General features: G+C 45.5%; 1 pseudogene; it reads right to left on the bottom strand.

Annotated features, from left to right (window-relative positions):
- LOC129397111 (small ribosomal subunit protein uS11-like) overlaps positions 1 to 18,620 on the bottom strand; it is a 43,118-nt pseudogene that overhangs the window by 22,211 nt on the left and 2,287 nt on the right.

The following is an 18,620-nucleotide window of genomic DNA, read 5'->3' as shown; positions in this document are numbered from 1 at the left end:
CCATGCTCCTGGCTCAGCCAGGAGGCCTCAGGGATCTAGGAATCCAGTCTCTCTGGGTTCACACCACCAGACATTCAAAGCAGAACAAAACACAGTTTCACAATGACTTCGAGAAGTCTGACATGGGTGGACCTTAAATTGCCACCCCATGATTTTAACTATTATTTTCTTTGATTCTAAGATGTCATCAATTGTACGACACACCATTGTTTTAAGAACAGCTTGTAGGGGGCGAACAAAAACGAAAGAAAAAAGAAACACCACATGTAGTGTACCGACTAATTGTAAGACACATCCTGATTTCAGAATAATTAAAATTTGAACAATTGTGTGCCTTGGAATTGAGGAAATACACTATTTCTACAGGTCGGGGTTGGCTTCCTTTTTCATTGCTGCTGAGGAAGCTGAGATGCAGGCTCCAAGCAAGAAGTCAGGAGACTGGGGTGCTGGGCAGGTGTTTGATCTCAAAAAGAAGTCATTGAAGTAGCATGTGGTCAAGCCTGTGCCAGGTTAGGAGGTGCTGGGGTGAAGCTTGCCCTGCCTTTACCCTCTAGTGTGTGGCTGTTTATCCTGTCAAGAGGTAACGTGTCTCCTACAGCTTCCCAGAAGGCAAGGTGGTGTGTGCGCCTGTGTTTTGTAGCTGTCAGAAATAGCCGGACCATTCAAGTGTATGTGAAACCAGCTCTGTAAGCTGTGAAATGGAGCATCATTCTTTTTTTTTCTGCAATGGCATAAACATCACCACTAATTCCTAAAGATACAATGAAAACAGAAATGTATTAAGAGTATTTTGGAATGACTCTGAGCTGATGACAACCCTTCAGTAGCTCACATCATAGGGGGACTCACTCACCTCTTCTTCATCCAGGGAATCACACCTCCTGCTTCCTGGGTGGAGTTTCCTGGGTGAACCCCAGGAGGAGGGAATCTCCACCGAGGTGGTGATGTTTGAGCCGGTTCTTAGAAAACAGGTGCAATGATGGGGCAGAAGATATTCAACAGAGGAACTGGGGCTGGAGATAAATTGAGGAGCAGTGAGAAGTTTGCTGCGAGGGCACGTGAGCTGGGAGGTGGGAGGTGAAGCCCGAGCAGGATTGGAGTTAGGCTGATGGTCTATACCACCTTCTCACTAGTGATTTTTACATCTTGTTTTCAACAAATCAGCAAAGACACTTTAAATGCTGTCACGAGCTGGCTGCAAGTGTTCAAGCGGTGCCACCAGTGCTCTTGGTTGTGCCCGGATCACGTGCTCCAGAGCAGAGCTCCTGTGCAGCCTGTTGCCATGCCCCATGCCCTCCACCTCAGGAGGCTGGGCTCGGTGTTCCTCCTGCTGGCACCTGCTTCCCCCGGGCACAGGCATGGCTAATTTCACTCAGGTCTGGGCCGGCTTCCTTCCCGAACCTCTTACTATTAAACATGCTCTCCTCATTCGGTCTCCCCTATCGTGCTTGTTACCCCGCGTGACACTTGTCATTCATTTGTTTCATTTTTATAATGTGAACTCTGTGGTGGCTTTACTCAGTCGTGTCTCTGCTGTGCTCAGAATGTGGCCTGACACTTAGCAGAGGCTCTGTGTTGATTGTTGCTATAGAATGACACTGTTCTCTGAGTTCTTCCACATGTATTACTTTGTTTGATTCTCATTCCTTTTCTGATTTGTGGATGTAAAAATTATCTAAAAGACGATAAAAGAATTACCCACGATAGTTATTGCACAGGGAGGGAGAGGGACACGCAACCCCACGCTCTCCCTGCTACAGCGTTAACCTTCAGGATGACACCACCCTCGACACTCGCTTCATGATGGCCTGCACATCTGACCTTGTGCAGGAGCCCGCAGCGTGGGATTGAGCAGCCTCCTGCTCCAGCCAGCTGACTGCCCCTCAGAGGGGACTGAGGTGACAAAACAGGATCCCATCATTTGGTAAACAGGACTCAAGCATGAAGTCTGAGGGGTGTGGGGAGGTGTAGGGTGGGTAGCAAATGGCTGTGAAAAGCAAGAGGCTTTCCACGGGCGAAGCTAAGTCTAGATGTACCCAGATTAGTGACTTTTCCTTAAAAGGTTTTTCCAGCCAGGAGCAAGGGACTGGGTGAATCATCCTTAAGACGGGTGACAGGAGGCAGGAATAAAGCATGAATAAAGCATCAGGAAGGGACTAGGATTTAAAACTGGCCCCTCAATGCTTCTACACTGCTGGTGAGAATGTAAGTTAGTTCAGCCACTGTGGAAAGCTGTCTGGAGAGTTCTCAAATAACTTAAACTAGAACTACCATTTGACCTAGCAATCCCATTTGCTGGGTATATGCCCAAAGGAATCCAAAATATTCTACCATAAAGACACATACACGCATATATTCCTCACAACACTGTTCACAATAGCAAAGACCTAGATGCCCATCGATGGTGGATTGGATAAAGAAAATGTGGTGCTTATACACCATGGAATACTGTGCAGCCACAGAAACGAATGAAATCATGTCCATTACAGCAACATGGATACAGCTGGAGGCCATTATCCTAAACAAATTAACGCAGGAACAGAAAACTAAATACTGCATGTTCTCACTTATAAGTGGGGGCTCAACACTGAGTAGACATGGACATAAAGATGGGAGCAGAGGACACTGGGGACTCCTGGTGGGGGGAGGATGGGAGGAGGGTGAAGACTGAAAAACTACCTATTGGGTATTACGCTGATTACCTGGGTGACAAAATTATTTGTATACCAAAACCCCATGATATGCAATTTACTCATGTAACAAACCTGCACACCTACCCCTTGAACCTAAAATAAAAGTTGAAAATAAAAAAAAAAACTGGCTCCTCTATCTGGGCTCCTCTCCGTTCTTAAGTCCTAGGAGAGTTGGCCAACGAGGCCCTGAGTCCAGACACGCCCCACCTTGGCCCAGTGTCCACCTGCACCTGCTCACATTCCCACGTGCCACCATTCCTTGATGCAGCTCACTCTCTAGACCAGTGGTTCCCAGCCACTGGGGTGCATGAGAGTCTCCTGAGGAGCTGGGGTACATGTGTGCTCAAGTCAGCATCCAGACCCACTGGGTCCAGTCTCCAGGCTGGCCCAGTTTGAGAGGTGGGTTTAGAGAGTTTCTCTGCGATAGCACTGGGAATACCTACTGCTGATGGAGCACCTAGATGGATGCTCAGACTCAGAGGTGACTCGGAGGGCTTCACAGACATAATCATAAAGATCCTTTGAACACTGAGGCTCATGAAGGTCAAGTCACTCTCCCAAAGTCACTCAGCTGAGAATAGCACTAGGATGAGAACCCCTTATTTTATTTTAGTTTTTGAGACGGAGTCTCGTTCTGTCATCCAGGCTGGAGTGCAGTGGCGCGATCGGCTCACTGCAACCTCCACCTCCCGAGTTCAAGCAATTCTCCTGCCTCAGCCTCCCAAGTAGCTGGGATTACAGGCACGTGCCACCATGCCGGGCTACTTTTTTGTATTTTTAGTAGAGACGGGGTTTCACTATGTTGGCCAGGCTGGTCTCGAACTCCTGACCTCGTGATCCACCTGCCTTGGCCTCCCAAAGTGCTGGGATTACAGGTGCATGCCACCATGCCCGGCTACTTTTTTGTATTTTTAGTAGAGATGGGGTTTCACCATGCTGGCCAGGCTGGTCTCGAACTCCTGACCTCGTGATCGGCCCACCTCAGCCTCCCAAAGTGCTAGGATTACAGGCATGAGCCACCGCGCCAGGCAAGAACCCCTTATTGACCCCTTAGACCTTCTCTCAACCATCACACCAGCTTGCCATGGAGCCCAGGCTTAATTTACCTTGGTATCCCAGCACCCCCAAGCCCAGAGAAGCACGGGGCTTGGTATATGGTGGGTGTTTGCTATAGACCAAATGTTCCCCTTCAAGTTCATGTGTTGAAGCCTGATCCCCAGTGGGATGATACCTGGAGGTGGGACCTTTGGGAGGTGCTCGGGTCATGACAGTGGAGCCCTCACAAATAAGATTAGTACTATCATAAAAGAGACACTAAAGAGCTGCCTTGCCCCTTCCTTCAGGTGAGGACACAGCGAGGAGTAGGCTGTCTATGAACCAGGAAGTGGGCCCTCACCAGACACAGAATCTGCCAGCACCTCAATTTGGACTTCCCAGACTCCAGAACTGCAAGAAATTAATCTCTATTGCTCACAAGCCACCCAGTCTATGGTATTCTGTTACAGCAGCTGGAGCAAACTGAGACAGTACTTGACAGTGATTTTCATGAAGGTTCTCCCTTGCTCATTTTTAAGCCCACTGGTTCAGACAGAAGCCTCTGGGAGAGCCCTCCAGGGTCCACCTTGAAGGCTTCATTGCTTCTACCCAGAGCATCTCCGTGGAGAGGAAGAAAAAGCATCAACGAAATGAGGTGCCTCAGCGGTTCTGGGGAGCAATTCCTCTCTTCATATGACCATTTGGGAAACCCCCAGTGAGATGGAGTGTGCTTTTAAGCCATGAAAACCACGCACATCAGCCCCACCACAGAGGTGAGCAGAAATGTAGAATATGGTGTTTCTTTCTCCTCCTTTTATTTTCAGAGAAATAATTAGGGATTCTGTGGTAGGCAGCCTCTAAGATGGGCCCCAATGACCCCCACTCTCCCTGTATCCTCACCCTCATGTCATCCTTTCCCTGTCGGTGTGGACCAGTCTAAGTAACTTGCTTCTATGACTAGAATAGGGCAGAAGTAATGAGATGTCACATCTTCATAGGTTATAAAAAGCACTGTAGCTTCCATTTTGGGTCCTCTGTCTTACTCTCTCTAGAGTCACACGACCCCAGGGTAACAGCCACATGTCACAAGGCAGCCTGTGGAGATGCCTAGGTGGGGAGGGACAGAACCACATGAGTGAGCTTGGAAACAGATGCCCCCATGCCAGTCAACCTTCAGATAAGACCAAAGCCTCAGGTGACAGCTTGACTGCAGCCTCATGAGCAGCCTTGAGTTACAAGCATTCAGCTAAGCCGTGTCCATATTCCTGACTCACAGAAAGTGTGAGATAACACACATTTGTTTTAAGCTGCCACGTTTTAGGGTGACATGTTACACAGCAATAGATAACTAATACAGCTTCTTAGCCTGGCAAGAAGCAGGAAGAGTTAAGGAATTAAGACAGGGTGATTCTGGTGAAGATGAGAAAGATGCAGATGTCATGGGTGAATGTCTAATACCTGAGAAATTCAGAAAAGGATTTCTAGGGCAACGCAGAGTTAGAGCAGAGAAACTGAAGGCCAGGCCAGGCATGGTGTCTCATGCCTGTATTCCCAGTGCTTTGGGAGGCTGAGGCAGGAGGATCATTTTAGGCCAGGAGTTCGAGGTTACAGTGAGCTACGATCACAGCACTGTACTTCAGCCTGGAAACAAAGAAGGCCACTTCTTTGTTTCCAGACTCAAAGCAATTTATTAATACCAACTGCTTTGTCCTCTGACATTCCTGTGATTCCCGCTGAGTCACACCTCTGTATTCACGGTGTTTCAGGAATTCCCCAGAATTTACACTGGTAGAGGTGAGGGCAGAGTGAGGGCCTCATTGCTCTGGACGTTGGCGGGGCTGTCCCTCTTGGGTTTATCTGATGTCCACCTTTTAATCAATAATGACTAGCCTATGACAGGGACAAGTCTCGGGTCTAATGTCTGGGCTTACTGGAAGGCTCCTGTTCCTTTTGTTGTCTCTTCCTTCCTCATTCCCAGAGCTGCTGTGAATGCAGTGGGGCACCCGCCTTATCCAGATGTGCTGCTCACAAAATGGACAGAATTCACTGCTCTCTGTGTGCTTTACAACAAAAAATGTTGATAAGTTGCTGTTGGGACCCCTTAAATACACTTCGGGCGAGCAGCGGTTTCCCCTGCCCATCCCAGGCTGGATGGAAGTCATCCCTGCAGAGGGTAAAGCTCAGCCTCAGGGGTCAATCTGGATTTCTGTGGGGGCATCTGAGGAGGCTATCAGGTTCCCCAAATGTGAATTGAGTCCTGGTTCACATCTTGGGTGCTTCACGTCGTCCCCTTCTCACCGAAGGGGAGAGACAGCTGGCTGTGGCTGGCTTCATGTCCTAATTCAACAAAAACAATGCACCTAAGAAAATGCATCTAAATACTTCACAACATTTCCTCCTCTATCTGCAGAGGTTGGAGATGAGCATAGACATTACTGATTTTTGACCCTATCAAGTGACACCTGCTTGAGGCACCCTGCAGTACCTGCCAGTGCCCTCAGACCTGGAGCCCCCATTGAAAATTTCTGTCTTATTTCCTGCTACCACCACGATCCTTTTCTTACTTCTCAAACCCATCTAAGCCATATTGATAATATTTTGTACCGTGAAATACTTTTTGTAGAAAAGCACTTTTTATAAACAAAGCACAACTAAACTCAGGGCAAGAGATGGCTGAACTCATCACCTGATAACCCTTCTTTTCCACCTCCTGCCTCCTCCTGCCTCTACCATGTTGCCTTTTCCACCTCTGTGGCTCATGACCACACAGGATGCCAGGCGAGGTCAAATACAAGGTTGCTAGGAAAAATCAGACAAGAAAATTAAGCAATGGCCAATTCTTGCCAGAAAACACTGTGATACCCCTTTGGGTTTTCATTGCAGGGGTCTTGAGGGCCACCCACACAGGTAACTTAAATCTTTCACTCTCTTATCAGTCCCTTGGGAGAGAATGTGGATCCACTGGAGTGGATGTAGGCCAACCCTCTTCTAGAGAAAAGTACAGCCACACTGGATGGTCATTATCATGGTCCCCAAAGCCTCCATAGCTGGTCTCCCTGCACCGATCGTGTGTTTTACACCCGGTCTCCACCACTCAATGTACCACATAGGGGTTCATTGCATCTGTCACCCCCTGTGTTTTGTCCTTCCTTGTCATCCTGGGGCTCCTGTGGTGCTGGTTGGTGTAGATTGTCACTAGCAAGCAAGAAGGCCCCCCCACCCTACTTCTGTCCTGGAGTCACAGCCTGGCTGGCATTTAGGGCACTTAACTCTTCCAATGAATCATATTCTCCACTCCTGCACATAACTTCCTAGAATGTCTCAGGAGACATGCTGAACTCTCAGTAAACTGCTTTCGGAGAATTATTTAAACACATGAATAAGGATAGAGAGAAATATAACAAATGTCATACGCCCACATGGCTTTATCAGATCTTAATATTTTGCCATATTTGTTTCAAGCCTTTAGAAAAAAACACATAAAACATTACAGACACAGATGAAGGCCTCCTTGATCTCATTCCCTTTCCCTAGTCCTCAGAGATGCCACAACCTTAAATTTACTGTGTATTAATCTCAAGCCTGTTTTTTAGATTTTCCTACAGTATTCATTCCTAAGTAATATAAAGTATTGGTTTGTAAGTTTTCCATTTTATGGAAATCTGTCCTGTTGTATCTATCTTCCTGAAACTCATGATTGTTTTTAGATTTATCCATGCAGATACCTGTTGCTCTAACTCCTTTAACTGCTGTATAATACTCGGTCATATGAACCTTATCAGAATTAATTTGTCTATTTTCTGCTGATTGTTTTTCAGTTCCTTTTCAATTTTTCACTACAGATAATGATGCAGTGAATATTTGTGCACATGTGTGAGAGGTTCTCCAGTCGGGATCCATGCTCTACACACCAGCCCAGTATGAGTTTCTTATGTTTGCCTTTTGTGTCAACACTTGGTAGTGGCAGACAAATGTTTTGGCCAGTCTGATGTGTTGGAGGTTCTGTAGTTGATTTTGAGTGTCAACTTGGCCGGAATGTTTCTGTGAGGGTGTTTCTGATGGGGATTTACATTGAAATTGGTGGGCTTTCAGTAAAGCAGATTGCCTTCCAGAGCCTGGGCAGGCTTCGTCCAGTCAGTTGAAGGCCTGAATAGAGTAAAAGGCTGAGCTCCCTGAACAAGAGGAAATTCTCCAGCAAACTGTTCTTGGGACTTCACCTGCAACATCAGCTCTTCCTGGGGTCTTCAGCCTGATGGCCTTTTGACTTGACTTGTAGCATTGTCTTCTCTCCGGGTCTCCAGCCTGCCAGCCCAGCATGCAGATTTTGGACTTACCAGCTTCCATAATCATGGAAGAGATATTAACTTTCATAATCATGGAAGTTAATTTCTTAAAATAAATCTCTTTCTATATACATGTAAATCCTATTTGTTTTATTTCACTGGAGAACCCCAATACACAGGTGGCATACTTTTTTGTTTGCTTATTTCTCTGATTACTAAGAGGTAATCATCTAGTCAAATGCTCATTTGCCCTTTGAGCTGCCTTCATCCATAACTTGTTCATGTCTTTTGGTCATTTTTTCCATTGACTTGCCAGTGTTCATGTATTCTGGATTCTGGCCTTTGTCAATTATATGGCTGCATTGCAAATACTGGTTTCTGGCTTGACATTTAACATTTTTTATGAATAATTTAAAAATTTTAAAATACAATCCTGCTTACTAAACCAAATAGTCTGTTAATTTTTGCATTAAGGGTCTTTTTGTATATAGTTTAAGAAAATAATTTCTTACTCTGAGTTCGTAAAGATAGTCTTCTACATCTTCTTCTAAATTATTTGAAGTTGTTGCTTTTTACACTTAGGTATGTAATCAACCAAGGATTTGTTTTTACATGTGTGTTGATATAAGGATCTAATTTTATTATTCTTGTATGGATAACCTATTTTTCCTAAGTTATTTCTTGAACGAGCCCACCCCTTCTTTTTACTAATCTGTAATGACTCTTCCGTTATATATGAAATTTCCACAGATGCATAGGTCAGTTTCTGAGTTCTCTAATTTTCTATTGATCTATTCACTTTCTATATATTGATATTGTACTATGTTAAGTATTATAAATGTATAATTAGTCTTGATGATTATCAGCTTGTCAAATTTCACACACAAAAAAATCCCCTTCAAGATTTTGGATAGAATTGCAGTGAATTTAAAGAATAATTAGGAGATGATATTGACATCTTTCCTTCCTTTTTTTTTTTTTTTTTTTTTTTGAGATGGAGTCTCACACTGTCACCCAGGCTGGAGTGCAATGGCGCAATCTTGGCTCACTGCAAACTCCGCCTCCCAGGTTCAAGCGATTCTCCTGCCTCAGCCTCCCGAGTAGCTGGGATTACAGGTGCCCGCCACCAAGCCAAGCTAATTTTTTTATTTTTAATAGAGACGGGGTTTCAATATGTTGGCCAGGCTGGTCTTGGACTCCTGATCTTGTGATCCGCCTGCCTCGGCCTCCCAAAGTGCTGGGATTACAGGCGTGAGCCACCGCGCCCGGCCTGACATCTTTCTTAAATCAACACTAGTTTTTCCATTTAAGAATGTGGTGAATCACTCCACTAATATTTTCTTTCATGTCCCTCAGCTGTATTTCCAAGTTTCCTCTAAAACCAGCCAAATGAACCAAGAAAAATCAAAACCAAGCAACGTGCACATATTTTGTTTAATGTATGCAGAAAGATCTTATAGCTTTAGTTGAAATATAAGACTCATTCTCCTGTTATATTTTCTAATTGGTTATAATTAATACATATAAATTGTACCTAATTTTGTGTATATATATTCGTTGGACTGTATTTTCATTTGAATAGTTTATTAGAAAATTCTCTTGAATTTTCTATATAGATTATCATATTTCCTGCAGATAAAAATATTCTTGCTTCATTCTAAATTCTTATTCTCCTATTTCTTTTGCTTGTTTCATTGCCCTCAGTACGGCTTCCAGGATACTGATGAATAGACATATTGACAATGGACATCCTTGTCTTGTTACTGATATTGATGGGCATGCTTCCAAAGTTTCACCATTAATTATAATGTTTACTATACACTTTTGATAGATAACCTTTATCACATTAAGGAAGTTCCTTACAATTGCTATTTTGAGCACTCAGCTCGCTTAGACCTCTCATGATTTTGAAATAAATTCATGTCAGGCTATAAATTTACCTCTAGATATTCTTTCTTTTTTCAACAAGGTCTCACTCTGTGGCCCAGGCTGGAGTGTAATGGCATGATAATGGCTCACTGCAACCTCCACCTCCTGGGATCAAGCAATCCTCCCAACTCAGTCTCCCAAGTAGCTGGGACCACAGGCACTCACCACCACACCTGGCTAATTTTTTGTAGAAACAGGGTTTTGGCATGTTGCCCAGGCTGGTCTCAAACTCCTAGGCTCAAGTGATCTGCCTGCCTCTGCCTCCCAAAGTGCTGGGATTATAGGCATGAGCCACGAACTCGGCCCTTCTAGATATCCATTTAGTTGCTATTCACATATTTGATTCATAATACTTTATTATTCAGTGTATTTCAAATAAATTTCTGTTGTAATTTCTTCTTTAGCCTATTAGTTACTAGGGAGTGAATTTTTTAGTTACCACATATATGAGTTTGAGACTGTATTTTAGTATTGACTACTAATTTAATTGGGTTGTGTTTAGAGAATATGATCTGTGTTATTTGATGATTCTAGATATTTGTTGAGTTCTTTGTGACCTAGTATGTGGTCAAATTTTTAAATAATCTGTATATCACCAACTGTTTTTAAATGATCTATGATGACCATTTATGTTTGGCCGCAAAGTTTTACACACACACACCCATTAGATAATGCTTGTTACTTTTGTTTTTCAAATCTTTTATAACCTAGTACTTTTTAAATTGCTTGATTTATCAACTTTTGATAAAGTTAAATGGGTTCTAATCTTAGACTTGTAGTTCTGTCAATTTGCTTACTATATTTTGAGGTGCGTGTATGTTAGACACATACACATTTGGGCCTGTGACAGCTTCTGAGTCGGTTGGTGCCTTGATTGTTATATAGTCTCTCTCCTATTATAATCTGTCTGCTATTGCTAGCATTTAAATAGTGTATATTTTTCTATTCCTTTATTTTCAGCCTGTGTGATTTCATCTTAGATGGTATCTTGGAAGCAAGACCTACCTGGACTTTTTAGAAATCTAATCTAATCATTTTCTGTCTTGGAGTAGGTAAGTTCCCATTTGCTGTCATTACAGACATACTTCAATTTGTTATTATTTCGCTACCATGTGTTTTGGGTTTTTAGGGGGTTTTTTTGGGTTTTTTTGAGACAGAGTCTTGCTCTGTCACCCAGGCTGGAATGCAGTGGTGCAATCTCAGCTCACCGCAACCTCCACCTCCCGGGTTTAAGTGATTGTCCAGCCTCAGCCTCCCTAGTAGCTGGGATTACAAGTGCCCACCACCACGCCCAGCTAATTTTTGTATTTTTAGTAGAGATAGGGTTTCTTCATGTTGGCCAGACTGGTCTCGAACTCCTGACCTCAGATGACCTGCCTGCCTCAGCCTCCCAAAATGCTGGGATTACGGGTGTGAGCCAGCACACCTGGACGTGTTTTGTTTTTAAATTCTCTGTTTTTCATCTTTCCTGCCTTTTTCTATTATTCTGTGACCCAATGAGTAATGGAGGGAGCCCCATGAAGAGTGGAGTCTGCCATCAGCAGCGGACTCTGCCTGGCATCCCAGAGGAGTCTGTGTCTTGAAGCAGTCAGTGCTCCCAGGGCTGAGCCGCTGGCCCTGAACAACCATTCCTTGAATAAAGAAATAAAGAATGAGGCTAACTCAAGACCCATCCTGGCTCCATAACTCTATTTCCAAAGTCTTTTTTTTTGTTTTTTTGCTTAACATTGCAGGGCACCTGCTCTATGCTCACTGCTGGGATCACACAGGGGAATGAGTAGAGCTCTCCCTGGCCTCAGACACCCCCACTTAGTGAGAAGGTTACCTGTGGGGACAACTCCCTTGGCAGGTGATAATAGCTATGATGGAAGCACCCACAGAATGTTTGAAAAGATTTGGCAAAAGTGGGGCCACACTGTTGCCTTTGGCAACAGCTAGGTGAAGCTGATCAGCAGCCATCCCTTTGGGTAGGTCCATGCTCCATTTCTCCACTGTCCTCACCAAGGCCAGACTAGGTTAGGCAAACAAGGCCCAAGAAGCCAACTTTAAGGAGGCACTCATCTCCCAGTGCTAGCCTTGTACTTGCAAAGCCCCAAGAGTGAGTGCTTCCTTAAAACATGCATCCTGGGCACCTTCCTAGCCTTGCCCTAGCCGTAGTCCTGACCCTGGTCTCCAACACTCCCTACTGCCTCCCCAACAGTGAGGCCATGTATAAATGGTCACATCCTGCTTGCTCTGTTGTTTGTCTACTGCTAGAGTTAAGAGGAATGTGAATTTTCTGGTATGCTTGTCTCCATCAAAACTGAGTAAACAAAATATAAACCAAAAAGAGTCCTGGACTTCACCTGCCTGATTCACCTATTACATTCCCCATGGTCTTGAGTTTGAGAACCTGAGGTTCTCAGCCTGATTGCAAGGTCCTTGAGTGCCAAGGGCAAATGTCCCATAGTAGGAACTTTAGTCAGAGGAGCAATGGGAACAAATGTCTTTTAGAAAAATAACCCTTGCTTTGGTGGTCTGAGAGCTGATGTGGACTGAGAAATTAAGAGTCTCCTGCAAAGGTGAGGGCATAGAGAGGGGAGGGTGAGGGCAGCTGTGCTCACTGCAGGAGTCAAAACAAGGTTGGATGAGGTAGGACTTAAGAATTACTAGATGGCTCTATCAAGACTTCCTGGTCAGTGGTGAGGCTTTAAACAAGAAAGGAGTACGGAAGAAAGTGGACATTTGCTTTGGGTAAGCTGAGTTTGAAGTCAGGACATCAGCGTATACCGGAATCACAAGGACCATTGCTAAGAGGACTCCCACCACCATACAGACCCCTCCCTCCACTCTGGGCTCTCTCCAGGGCAGGAGTCCCACATGGCTTCTCAATTGTGCCTCTGCTGGAGCCCAGCATAAAATATCCCCCAGCCGGGCAGCCAGGTTAACTTATTGTTAGCAGGCTGAAAAGGAGGCTGTTATTTCACAGCAGAGATAAAAGTTAATCACAGATTAGGACTGCCCAGAAAATATTGATGACTTCATCCACCTGAGTACTAGCCTGGGGGAAGTGTTCACCACTCCTTAGTTGTCAGACCAGTCCAGCCAGTTCCCCGACTCCCTCTTTAAAATGCAGGCCCAGACTTTAACAAAAGCCTGGACCCATGAATAGACAGCATTCATACGCGGGTTCTGAGTCATTCTGCAGACCTACTGCGTGCCCTGCCTTCTAGACTTCTGATTGGAGAAGGTCTCCGCTTACCTTCCGCCCTGCCTAGTCACCGGACCCTCCCTCCCACCCTCCCTCTCTCATTACAACTTTTATCTGGCGGCACCATCACCCTGGGAGACTCCAAAACAGAAAACCAGACAGACAGTGGTTACAAAATAAAAGACCTGTGTTTGCAGGTAAGGGGATTTCTCCGTTCTGACCATCCAGATTGAGGACTAGAGAATCTATCTCTTTGGGTAAGATGAAAATGGATGAAATTCAAGCTGTGTTTGAAATAAAGATTTCATAAGTTATTATTGTTGGTTCCAAAGTATTAGGCAAAAACTACAGGGGTACCTGGGGAGCCCACAGAGCAGGACACAGGAAGCAGAAACCTCTCTTAGGATGGTACAGGCAGGGGCACCAACTCTGTCCTCCTGAACTGGAGGATCACCTTCACACATTAAAGTTGTGAGCTCAGCTGGGTAAAATGCACACTACACAGATACCCCTGAAGCATGCGACATTCCCCAACACCCCCAGCTTTGGCTGCAACAGAACTAGTGTGGATGCCAAAACAAGATGCCCCACATGGTTAAAGAATCTGACGACTCTTTTTGTAGAGGAGTAGTTGACTATGTCGTTGTTGTTCCCAAAGATGGAAGACAGAATCATCAGAAATTACAGTGACAGGGGTTCCTGCTCGGTAGTATGCCGAAAAGGTAAGGTCCAAACCCTCAGTCTCACTTTCAAGGCCCTCCATGACCCACAACTCCCCTCCTCCTCCTTTTCTTTTCTAAGCTTTTTCTTATTATTGCCCTGCCCAGGGCCTGCACCCACCAACTGTTCCTAGTATCATTGGTTGGTGATACCACAAACGATGAACCATGGGGCTGGCCTTCTCTCCAGCTCAGAACACACTTGCTTTAGCTCAAGCCTGTCCAACCCAAGCCCGCAGGCTGCATGTGGCCCAGGACAGCTTTGAATGTGGGCCAACATAAATTCATAAATTTTCTTAAAGCATTATGAGACTTTTTGCTATTATTTTTGTTGTTCTTCATCAGCTAACATTAGTGTTAGTGTATTTTATGTGTGGCTCAAGACACTTCTTCTTCCAATGTGGCCCAGTGAAACCAAAAGGTTGGACATCCCTGCAGCCTTTATGCTCGTCTAAATGCCCACTTCCTTCAGGCCCCAGTGTGTCCCAGCTCCTCTGAGAAGCCTTCCTTGGGTTCCCACTGTCTTGGAACTTTTCTCTTCTGACCCCTCCCCTAGCCTACGTTGGTCCCCCACTCACTCATCCTCTGGGCCAGTCATTTGGCACACAGTACACGTTGTGTTTCTGCGGAAGCTCTATGGGGAGAGAATGGGTTGGGGGGGCCAGGATCTGGAAGCTTCCAGTGGATGAAGAGGATGTCAGTGCTACTACCAGGTAGGAAGGCTCCGGATTACTAAGAACCAAAGAGGTGGTGTTCCAGGGGTCAAGGAGAGAGAGCCCAGAGTGTGCAGGCCACTCAGAATACACAGGGGAAGAGCAGGATTTGATTCAGGAGCCAGTGGGACCCCAGGAGAAGACAGGGAGACTAAACTGTCACCCTCCACCACAGGGAGTTGAAAGGCACAAGTGCGGACAAGAGGATCAATCAAAGCTCCGTTCTGTTCCCAATCCTTCCAGTCCCGATGCTCCAGAGAGCAGGGGAGGCACCTGTACACAGGTACTGGGCATGATTGATGAGGCAGTGCCCAGGAGCCCAACCTCCTCGAAGCGAGAGAAAGGACAGAGATGCTAAGATCTGCACACTTCCACATTTTAGAGAATTTGGGAGACCCATGTTGGATGTGGACCGTGGTTCTTATTTGTATTATTTTCTGAGTGGTAGATGCGCTTAATCCCAGCACCTGCCTAAACTGATGACAACAGCGGCTTTCCTACTGGAAGGACATTGCCACTTGATAGCATATGCTGTACCTCGCTTGCATGTCCCTGCTTCCAAGCTTTGGGGATTTCTAGGATTGTTTTCTCCTAGTTTCCTTGTGTCATGTGGGCTCCTTTATAAAATATCCCCATATAATAGTGCATGATGTGCTCTATTACAAAACACAAATGTGTCTGTCCAAGACAGCCTGGGGGCAGCGAGCTGGGGCGTGGCAAGGAGACCAACTGGAATGACAGGAGAGCCCTAGCGGATGCACAGTGCACCATTCTTACACCACGAGCCTCCCGCCCCAGCATGATTTAACCCGTGAAGAAAGCAGAGCATTTAATATGTTCTACAGATGTTTTAAAAAAAGAATGACAGCGCTTGTCCCAAGTATGGGATGGAGGCACACACTCTTCTGAGATGTGAAGCAAATTTCATATCTCAAAAGAGAAAAAGGACAACAGTTCCTGCTCAGTCACCAAGTCTGATTCTCAACCCTGGAACTCCTCAGCCTGCCTGAGCCCAGAAATGAGGCTCCTTGTGAACACTATGGAAATGCAATGGCTGTTTTGATTTTCCATAACGGACAGCACACTGGTCCAGGAGGCATATCCAATCTAAATGAACTAGCATCTGTGAAACTTCCTAGCACAGTCCCAGCACATCGCAGAAGCTGAACTAATGTTCTTTTCCCTTCCCAAGAAACCCTGAAGCCTTTGAAGGAACCGTGATTGGGAGGCATCAGCATTTGCTTTTCGCTGGTATAAATTTGGACCACTGGTCTGCCTGGGGTGTCCCCTGCCAGCGGCCGTGGACTGCTAGGGAAGCACAGCACACCCCCCAACCCCCCTGCAAGGAAGACCCCCCATTGCCCACCAATGTCCTCTTTCTGGTGTCCCTCACATTCCTGGCCGAGACCCTCCCTTCAGTCACGTCATGAGGTCGGGGCCAGGGTTGCCATTGTCTCCTGGAAGCCAGTGCAGCACTTGGAGCTTAGAAGATGCACACAACTCTTTGTTAAAGAACAAAGAAATGGGAGAAATTTTTTAAAAGAAAATAAACAGAGAGAAAGAGGGTGAGACGAAGACTGTGGCTGAGGCTTTGTTTTCAGGCTGAAAGCAGGACACTCAGCTCATTCTCAATGAAACTTCAACATCCATAATTCAAATGTCTTAGAAATTGTACATTGGAAGGGGAAATAAAATGATTTTTCAGCTCTTTTAGGCTTACAGATACCTAAATGAAGCATAGATTGTAGAATGTTGTTCATAAGGGAATTATATTTGGATTTCATCCTTCCCAGGGACTGGGGGCACTGCTTGTTACTTTGACTCAAATGGAGAGTCCCTGCCACTGCTTGCTTGCCTTCATCTGACCACACTGTGCTAAGCGCCCAGCCCCAGGGTATAGCTGAGCCCTGCACCAGCTGCAGTGAGCCGCTTGGCCGGGTGCCCTCCTAGATCCTCCCTGCCCTGTTCCCTGGCTCTCTGTCCCCTGCGGTCCTCTTCTCTAGGACTGTTGAAACTTCTCCGCATCTGGTCAGCTTCACACAAAAGGGCTCCTATTTTACAGGCTGAGAGCCCCTTCCTGTGTGTTGGCAAAACTGACACATCGCATTGCTTGGGTTTAATCTTCAGGTACTTTTTCTGTTTTTTTACTTATAAAATTAATATAAACATATGCTCTCGTAATCAACACAATTTAGATAAAGCAAGAGTTCCTCTGGGCCCTCCCACTTCCATTTGCATTTTCTTTTCTGTGGACTAGCTGGTCATCTTCTTTATCCACTTGTCTATGAGGTTGTTGATCTCGGTCTTTTTTCTTATTAACAGATAGGAGTGCTTCATAGAGCCTAGATAACAATCCAGAATTCATGTGTATATGCACGCATTTATCTATATGTATATGTATAAGCACATTACACACATACATTTGCACACATACAAATATGTTAGAAATATCTTCTCCAACTCTGTTGCTTGTCTTTTATCTCAGCTTATAGAGGTTTCTGATTTTGAATCAGAAGTTTCACATTTCGTTGAAGGTAGACATCACTCTTTCTCTATTTGCTTTTGTGATTTGTGTCTTGCTCAAGGCCTTCCCTGTCCTACCCCCAGGTCATAAGCATGTTCTCCACTATTTTCTTTCAGTCCTTAATCTTTCTTCCGTAGGTAGCCAATGTCCAGCACGTTTGGTAATGACACCTCCTCGGTGAAGCGCAAGGCCACCTTGACCCCAGCTCCCATGGGTCTGTCTTCAGGGGAATTTTGAGGTTGTTTTTGCTGCAGGGTGTCAGGAACTCCTTCCTCTCTGATTCTTGGAAAAGTTTACTGTTTGCTGCTGGCTTTGTGGTCTCTCCTCCCTGCGCAGGTAGGGTGTGGAGGGTAATCAGAGTCAGTCCAGAGGTTGCTCAAAGTTTCAGTTTATCTCCAGCCACTATTTGCTAACTCATTTGAGAATTCTGCCAAGATAAACATCAGACAGACCCTCCTATGGTTCAATCAGTCTGCTCCCGGGAAAATTAGGACATGTGTCTGCCCGGCTCTGCTGGTGTTCCTGAGAGTGACTGGTCTCTGTGTGACCTTTCATTGGCCAGGCGTCCCCAAGGGAAACGTCCACCAGCAGAAAAAGTAGGAAAAAAAATCCCTTTATGCAGAGAAAATACACTGCAGAAACAAACATAGTCTAACCCTGCCTTTTAAAACATAGCTTTTAGACTGAAAGAGTTCACCCTTCCTCTCTCCACCTGGTCACTCTTGGGATGACAATTTCAAATCCCACATAACATTCACAGTGTGTTATTCCCATGCAATTACCTTGTTAGGTTTCATACATTTAGAACACGGAGGGGGACAGGGGATGCTTCTCTGCAGTGTCTTCGTTATTGGGACATACTCCAACGCTCAGACAGGTCCACAATGCACCTTTCTCCCACTCTTCATTCCTTTTCTGGCCAACCCTCTTTCTCTCTCAGAGGATTTTAAAAACATGTCTTGCTACAAAAAGCAAAGAATGACAGTTGCTTCAGAAAAATACCTAACTGGAAGATCCACTCCCTGACCATGGAGAGCTCACTACAGATCTAGAAACGCGAGGCAGAGACTTGAAGATGCTGCACACATCCTGTGTGGGAGTGGGAGAAAAGCTGCTGCTTCCTTAGCATTAAAACAGAGAGGGTCATTTCAGCCTTGCAGGGGATGACCGGCCCTCACTGGAATTATGTGATGGCATCACATTTGCTCCTCATGTAAACATTCCAGCGGGAGAACGACTGCTCCCTGAAGACACCCATGGTGTGATAAACAGCAGTCAGTGGAATCAAGGCAGGGGCGAGGTCCTCTTCCTTCTGCCTCCTTCTCACCATGGCACCTTGAGAGAGGCCCTTTGTCCCTCGGGTTTTTCCATTTTCTCATTTGCAAAATGAAGAGGATCCCATCTACACCGTCGTGTTTAGAAATGACACAAGATCACAAAAACCTCTGCCGCCTCGAAGATACAGAATTGCTGGTGAGGCTCGTTGTCTGAGAGCCGGGCTCTGCTCCCCTCGGGGCCAAGTCTACCAATTGTT

Source organism: Pan paniscus, chromosome 12 (assembly GCF_029289425.2).
Source record: "Pan paniscus chromosome 12, NHGRI_mPanPan1-v2.0_pri, whole genome shotgun sequence".
NCBI lineage: Eukaryota > Metazoa > Chordata > Mammalia > Primates > Hominidae > Pan > Pan paniscus.
This window is presented reverse-complemented; position numbering and strand designations above follow the sequence as displayed.